The 8,713-nt window shown below is 32.0% G+C and overlaps 1 pseudogene; it reads left to right on the forward strand.

Annotated features, from left to right (window-relative positions):
- The first annotated feature begins 7,652 nt into the window (after positions 1-7,652).
- On the forward strand, positions 7,653-7,972 carry LOC114108383 (cytochrome c-like; annotated as a pseudogene).
- Positions 7,973-8,713: the final 741 nt, after the last annotated feature.

An 8,713-nucleotide genomic window follows, 5' to 3' on the forward strand; every position in this document is an offset into this window, starting at 1 on the left:
TATGTAGTATGTGAAACAAACTTAGGGAAACAGAAAGTAAAGTGGTCACAGAGGTTGAGTGGATGGGGGCTAGGGTAGGGAGATGATGGTCAAAGGATACAAAGCTTCAATTAGACAATAGGATGCTCTCTTTAACTTTAAAATATCTCACACAGCATGAAACTAATAAAAAACATACATTTTTAAATTGCTAAGAGGGTAAATTTCACAATGTTTTCATCACAAAAAATGATGAATCTTGAGATGATAGATTTGGTAATCATCTTGATTTAATTATCTACATTGCATTCATAAATCATGACATCACTTTGTTTTCCATAAATATATCCAAGTAAAATCTGTGTATTTACGATTGTAAAAAGTAATAATTAAAATGCATTTTGTGAAGAAATAATGATGTAATAAACAACTTTACACCAGTAAATATGAATATGTCAATGAAATAGATCAATTCATCAAGAAGTACACTTTGGAAACATTTCTGAAACTAAACAAAAAAAGAAAATAAAAATCGAAATTTTCTTTCATTCATTTAAAAATATATTAAGAAAAGTAATTCTCACAAAAGAAGCTCCAGCCCCTCCCACAAACCTAAAATTTGAATTTTACTAAATATTTAAGAAAAATAATTCACATTTTTGTAAACTCCTTCAAAGAATACAAAAAGGAAGGGTTTCACCTCACAAGATAAAATAATCCTCATATTACCTGAAAAGATAATTATAAAACGATAAACTTATAGACAACTTCTAGAAGACATATTTGCCATGCACCTAATTTAAACTAGTAGTTCTTTTTTCTTTAAACCAGATTTTACTGAAAGCCATGTTTATATAATTCCATCAGCAATATCTTACATATTTAAAAAAACAGTCTGTGTTTCTGGGTTCAATTCAGGAACATGAGAATGTTTTAACATTTGACTGTTTTGTTATTCTCCACTTATTAAATAAAACTAAGGAAAAAGTATATGATAATTTCAAGGGATGTAATAAAATTATTCAATGAAAATGATGAAATGTAGTACCAGAAATATACCTCATGAATATAATATTGAACAAAAATTAAAAACAACAGCCACAAAAAATACTAATTATATATTCCTTTTAGAAAGAAGTAAGAAAAAAGACATTGGGTGTGGTGATACAGTCCTGTAATCCCAGAAACTGGAGAGGCTGAGGCAGAAGGTTCACAAGTTTGAGGCCAGATGCAACAACTTAGTGAGTCCCTAAGCAACTTAGACACTGTCTCAAAATAAAAAAAAAATAAAATAAAAGTAAATAAATACAATAAATAGGGCTGGACAGGTGGCTCAGTGGTAAATATCAAGGAATCCAAAGATTCAAATCCTAGTACCAAAAACAAATTGAAAAAGAAAAAGGAAAGAGATGACGATGAAGAAAAAATGTTAAAAAAAATGTGTGTATACACACACACACACACACGCATATATATATATATATATATATATATATATATATATATATATGCGTGTGTGTGAAATGTGAAAAAATTTAGACTAGTAGTTCTTTTTTCTTGAAACCAGATTTTACTTAAAGCCATGTTTACATAATTCCACCAGCAATATCTTATTTTATAGAGTATTAATTAGCTCTGCCTCATTAATTATAAATTCAGATTTAGAAGAGGAAAAGTGTTAATATATTTCTAGATTTAGACTTAAAACAAATTTTATCAAGTATGTATTTTTTAATTCAAGATAATATGATGCAAAAAGCAATAATTGTTAAAAAACTGTTATTTTTTAAAATAATAGACAAATAATAGATAGGTGAAACATTCTTTGAAATCTTCCAAAATGTAGAATAAAAAATAAAATGTCATCTGCTAAGTCTACAAGAAAGTAAAGATTAAACTACCTGGTTTATTTAATCTATCATTTTCTCTGTTGATTCTGGTTCATTCACCCTCTACTTCTTTCGAAAATTAAGAAAATATACTAATTTCTTGAAAGAATATTACTTATCCAGAATTCTTTCAGAATAGTCACTTTAACTGATGGCCATTATAGAAAACCCATCCATGCAATGTACTCACTAGAGTTTTAGAAGTTTAATCACATTTTTTTTAAAGAAATAGTTTCTTGGGTATAAAACGAAATTAGATATTTATGTTGAACCATGACATACTTTTATTAAGCTAATTATGCTCTCTAATGAGAGCAATCTCTTTGAAATTATGATCTGAGAAACTTAGTGCTAGAGACTTACACAGAATAAAAGTTTTGCTAAGGCAAAAACTATGTATATGTAAAAATCATGTTTTAAATTTAGGATTAGTTTTGGTGAATCCAAGAAATGCTTTTCACCTTTTTTTTTAAATAATTTGTTCCCACAGATAAGATATATAATGCCATGAAGTTTTGTTGTTTTTTAATCTGCTAGAAAATATCTGACTTATTTTTTCAATCACAAAAATAGCAGTCTGCTACATCATCAGCGGTTAAACAAAGACACTGTGTTTTCATGACTGATCTTTACTCTTTATGTCAATTATTATCACATTATCATATTTACATGGCCATTAACTACAAAATGCTGAAATGCTAATAAAAGAGATAAACGTGAAAATTAAATGATGATAAAATAACTCATGTTGAATTTTTTTTTACATTCCGTAACTGAGCTTTCTTTGGTAAATATCATCTTTTGCTTTTAATTATGTCTTAACAAGTAGTGATTATGATGTGTAACTCCTTTTGGAAAATAAATGACTTAAATTGACCTACTTTAATTTTATTCATTATCTCTAAGTGTTATTAAAACCTGTATTTGACATATGTGAATATTATTTGATCTTTTCAAACATATTCATTCTCAGTAAGAAAGCCCCAAGACATTTTCTTCCAGAATATTTTTTAAATATTCTGAGATTTTACTAGTTACGTGAAATGTGACAGCACTTTCAAGTCCTTTATTATGGTTTTCTTTTATAGCAAGAATCAATTATTCCACACATATTAGTGCCTGGTTTTTAACTCAATATTTAAGTAATTAGTATCTGTATCTATAAATTAATACATTTATATTCCTAATGTAGCTTTAATCATACAAAATGAGTAGAAACTGTCTTTGGGGTGCATCAACGTTAAAGGTAAAGACTGTTTATTTGATGTTAGAGCTCAATTGAACTTCAGTTTTGGAAAAGTGAAGGTAAATTTTTGACACTCTCCTAGCTGATTCTAATTTCTAGTTTTTCATAAAAGAGGGTAACTAAAGAAACATTCATATTACCTTTCAAAGGAAAAATGTCTATTTTAGACAAATTGTACTTGTTTTCATATTTTTATACCCCGTAATTGCTGACAAAGATGTTCACATAATGACATCTAATCCACTAAAATTATTTGAACTTTAGTATAAGCCCTTTAACTTTGAATTAAATAATGTATTTGGCTGTGAAAAATGTTTAAAGCGCTGACAAATATTTTTATATCTCTCAGTATAGACAGATTCATGCACTTCTGATTATGTTATGATTGATATAGAGGTTAACATTTTAAAAAGAGTTTGATCTCTTAGCAAGATGAGGAAAGCATTTTTGCTATGCCTTGAGCTATCTATACTAGTTGAAAATCAAATGCTTTCCAATTTCAGGTCTATGAAACAGCTTAGGTGGAAATTAAAACTAACTAATTGACATTGTGTTCTCTGTGATTGGCTTAATTGAGTATTACAACTGTGTTTCATAAGTCTAATTTATTTATTCCTACATTTTATTTTGTGCCAATTTGATAGATTCTCCTACAAGTCTTATGTAAAAGAAAGTATATATACTGATAATAGAAATCCCATGTCCAGACAAAATGAATGAGCATGGAAGAGAATGATTATTATGGTTGATATGTTAGATGTTCCCCCAAAGTTCATGTGAGAAAATGCAAGAAGTTTCAGAGGTTAAACAATTGAATTACGAGAGTCTTAACCCAATGAGTATGCTAATCCCAGGACATTAAATGAGTGAAGATAGGCAAGTAGGGTGTGGCTGGAGGAGGTAGGTAATTGGGGCATGCCCTGGTTCAAGGAGTCTGTTGCTTTTGCCTTCTCCCCCTCCCCTCTATCTCTATCTCTATCTCTATCTCTATCTCATCTCTATCTCTCTCTCATTCTCTCTCTCTTTCCTGATGTGATTTCCTCAGCTTCTTTCCTCGGCCAACTCTTCCTCCTACCTTACCTCTAGCTCCAAGTGCTACTTTATCTCAAGCCCCAAAGAATGGAGCCAGACTTTTATGGATGGAGACCTCTGAAACTATGAGCCCCCAATCAACTTTTCCTCCTTAAAATCGTTCTTGCCAGCTCTTTTAGTCACAGCAAGATAAAAGCTGACTGAAACAGAAATTGCTATTGAGAAGTGGGGTCATTGCTGCGACTAGCATGACCCTGTGTTTCAGAAGCTTTTGGAGCTTTTAGGAATTTGGGGGAGGAATTTTGGAAAGTTTAGCGATGCAAACTAGAAAAGTTTTAGACTATTGTTAAGTGGAGCTTCCTGGGTGATTCTGCTGGGAGGCCAGAAGACTAGAATGCTAATAAGAGTGTGCACAGAAAAGACCTCCAGAGGTTTCAGAGAATAAGGATTCTATTCTCCTTTCCCAAGGACCTTTCTCAAAGGTACATGCACTTTCTTAAATCGAAGAGGTTTTAGTTTTACAAATTGGAAATCTCCTCACAAAATTTATTTGCCCAAAGCAGAAGACACTGGAACCACAAACTGGTAGAAATATTTGATCAGAAAATGTGAGGAATTAATGGATCCTGAAGGTTAAATATTTTGAGAAAAAGAAACTCTTAGAGGAATGTGTAAAATCTTTTGGGGGCCACTTTCATGGGCTTTCTCTTCAAGAGTCCCATGAACATCTCATTGTGACTATCCAAAAAGTTCATTCATTGTTCTGGCAGAAGATGAAGAGAAGATATTATGAAATATGCTTTAAATGCTTTTCATAGAAAGACCTAATCCTCAGGGAAAAATGTCTGTGCCCCAACCTTCTCCCAGAGCAGGTAGGACATTTTCCCCCACCATAACCTCTTTAGGCTTCTTTTCTCATCACAAAGTTTATATGCAGTTGAGGATATGTCAGTAGCAACTTAAAAGAGAAGAAAAGAAAGAATAAAACAAAATAATGTACAGGAACTGCAGGGAAATTTCAAAAGCACAACAAAAACATAAGTACAAAAAGAAAGAGAAAAAGGAAGGCATCAGAAGAAATATGTCAAATAATAATGACCAAGAACTTTACAAAATAATGAAGAGAATAATAGACAGAATAAATACCTTGTAATCTACATTTAGTCATATCATAATCAAACTGCAGAAAATTAAATAGCAAGTATCTTGAACAAAGACAGAGGAGAAACAAAAAACATCATCTTTAGAGAAACAAGAATGAGAACTTCAGTGGACTTATCATTTGAAATCATGTAAGCCTGGACAGAAGTAAATATTTAAATGTGGAAAGAAAACAGTCTTCAACTTATGAATTTTATATTCAGTAAAATTGTCGTTCAGAAGTGAAGAAGAAATCAATACTATTTAAGGCACATGAACTGGAAGAATTCATCATGAGCAGGCCTTACCTGCCAAAAAATAAATTGTTAAGAGAAATTATTCTGGCCAAAGGACAATGATATACATCAGAAACTTAGCTCTTCATGAAAATTGTAAGAGCATAATATAAAAAAATAAAAGAAGGCAAAATAACTGATTTAACTGATCTAAAATAAAATAATTGAAACAAATATAGTAACAATAGTTTGGGTTATCACTGCAGAGAAGTATGAGAGGGATATCTGAGGAACAGTATGAACATACTGGAAATACTCTAAAAGCAGGTACTATATATGAACTTGTACAATCTCGCCAACAACCTGAGCTGACAAGATGAACTGGGTTCAAAGGAGCTGATTGCAACATTAAACAAGAAAACGGTGAAGAAATCACGCAACACATGGAGATGAGTTTCTCAGATCAAGGCAGGACTGCTCTGTGACCCCAAGGGTCCTCTTCCACTCTGGAAGGCAAGAGAGCGTCCACCCAGAATAACTTTATTTTTACAGGGGGACACACAAAGAAGCTTCGATGGAATGTTTTTCACCAAATAAGGCAGGGGATAAGGTTTCAAAGGGGGGTTGTCCATTACCATTGGGTAACGCCAAAGTCCAGGGCTAGAGCAAACTTCTTTGCCAAGAGAAGGTGGAGACCACTTGCTTCTCACAGCGTGTGGCATGAGATGTCACACCAAACACCTACTTACTCAAGGCTGAGAGAGGATGCTCAGCTCATGGGCAGGGCAGCCTCCCACAGTGCAATATGACTTGAAAGTAGATTATTTTTAGTTTAAAATGTATACTACCAACACTAGAGTAAATTCAAAACACTAAATGAATGTGTTGAGGTGACATAAAATAAAAATATATCTTAAACAAGGAATGTTTAATTACTACTAGCAAGGATAGAAAATGAGGGCAGAATGAAATGCACTAATATGAAAAATAAAAAAGGTCACAAATAGGGTAGGTATTAATTAAACAATATTAGTAATCATGTTAAATGTGAAAGTTCTGCATATGCCAGTTAAAAAGGCAAGGAGGATTAAGAAAGAGCATGCAATGATATGTTGTCAACAAGAAGTTCACTTTAAATTTAAAGACATGGATAGGTTAAAATGAAGCCTGGAAAAATAGAACATACAAACACTAATCAAAATGAAACTGAAATATCTGTATTTATCTTCGACAAACCAGACTTTAAGATAAGAAGGTTGACTGGGGATGTAGAGGAGAGTTAAACAGAAAAAAAAAAATTGACAATTTTCCAAGAAAACATAAAAATTCTAAGTGTATGCATCCAATAACAAAATGTCAAAATACATAAGAACTGAGCACCAAATCCATTATTATATTTCAAGATTTTAAAACCATTCTCTCAGTAGTTTATAGACAAACAGGCAAAAACTGAAATGAAAACACCATCAATCAAATGGATATAATTGCCTTTTGATAATATAGTCTTTAATAGCCATCTATAGAATACTCTAGCCAATATCAACAGAATGCACATTGGTTTCAAGATAAGACAAAGCATTTACCAAGCTAGACCACATTCTAAGCCATGAAACATGTTGTGTACAACTGTATGCTCATATATTTAGAAAATTGCATTAAATGAAACAGTTGGTTGAAAGACAAATTAACAAAGATTACGTATGTAGAAAGGGATAATCGGAACAACCTTATGTCTATTAATAAAATTGAACTAACAATTTTCCAAAATAGAAAGCACCGAGTCCAAATGCTTTCATGAATGAATTATATGAAATATTTAGGGCAGAAACAATACAAATTCTCCACACTATCTTCCAGAAAATAAATGTACATGAAACACACAGCAACTTCACTTAAAAACAAAACTAAATAAAGGTATTATGAGAAAAATAACAGACCAACATCTATGATAAACAGCAATTCAAAAATTCTCAACAAGATATTAGCAAATCAAATCCAGCAATGTATAAAAAAATTAGACTCAACAGAGAATGGGACATCCGGCTTCTGAGCGGGAATCATCTTTGCGCTAATGACTAAAGAACAAAAGAATGGTGAGCACAAGGAGTAGAAACTGCAGCAGAATTAAAAATGGGTAATGGTGAAAAAGGCAAGAAGATTTTTGTTCAGAAGTGGTGTGCCCAGTGCCACACTGTGGAAAAAGGAGGCAAGCACAAGACTGGGCCAAATCTCCATGGACTGTTTGGGCTGAAGACAGGACAGGTTGTTGGATTCTCTTATACAGATGCCAACAAGAACAAAGGCACCACCTGGGGAGAGGATACACTGGTGTAGTATTTAGAGAGTCCCAAAAAGTACTTTCTGGCACAAAAATGATCTTCGCTGGCATTAAGAAGATGGGATAAAGGGCAGACTTTCTAGCTTACCTCAAAAAAGCCACTAATGAGTAATAGGTACTGCCTTATTTATTACCAAACAGAAATGTCTCATGGCTTTTGTATGTGCACCATAATTTAGTTGATGTGATACACCAGAAATCAGATGATGAATGACTGACAAAATTATTTTTGTTGGACAATCCTGATTTAAGTAAAATTGACTTGTAGTTAATTTAATATTTTGGTTAGTACTCCCAATTCATTAAATTCTATCACTGTTTCCTCCTTTTTAAGTTATGGTTGGGCTTATTTAGTAAAGTTCAATATTTCACAAAAATGGTGAATGACATCTCAAAACTGGTTTTATATTTAGGTTTATAAAACTGATTATGTGAGTATGTTTAGTTATGGGGGAAATACCTTCACTCTCTCATAACCAAGCATGATCCACATGTGTTTTAATTTGTGGTCATTAGCCTATTAAAAGGCAATGGTTACAGATAAGGAAGCAGTGTCTACTTTATATTTTTTGTTGATCATGCCAATTTAATTAGAAGTCCCTGTATCTAAACTACTGTTGTTTCGTTATGGAAAGGCCTTTTAATGTGGTTTCTGTATAATATTAAAGAATATATAAATCTTCTCACATTTTTAGTTGATCTATAAGTTCAGATGCTTTTAAATCAGCATAATACAATAATAAGTGGGACTTTTAATCTTTTTAATTCTTTACTTTCTCAGACTAAGTTATAATTCAGGATTCTCTTTAAACAACTATTCAGAAATAATACTATGGAACATCTAGGTGGTTGG

The sequence above is a fragment of the Marmota flaviventris genome, chromosome 3 (genome assembly GCF_047511675.1).
Source record: "Marmota flaviventris isolate mMarFla1 chromosome 3, mMarFla1.hap1, whole genome shotgun sequence".
In the NCBI taxonomy this organism is placed as follows: domain Eukaryota; kingdom Metazoa; phylum Chordata; class Mammalia; order Rodentia; family Sciuridae; genus Marmota; species Marmota flaviventris.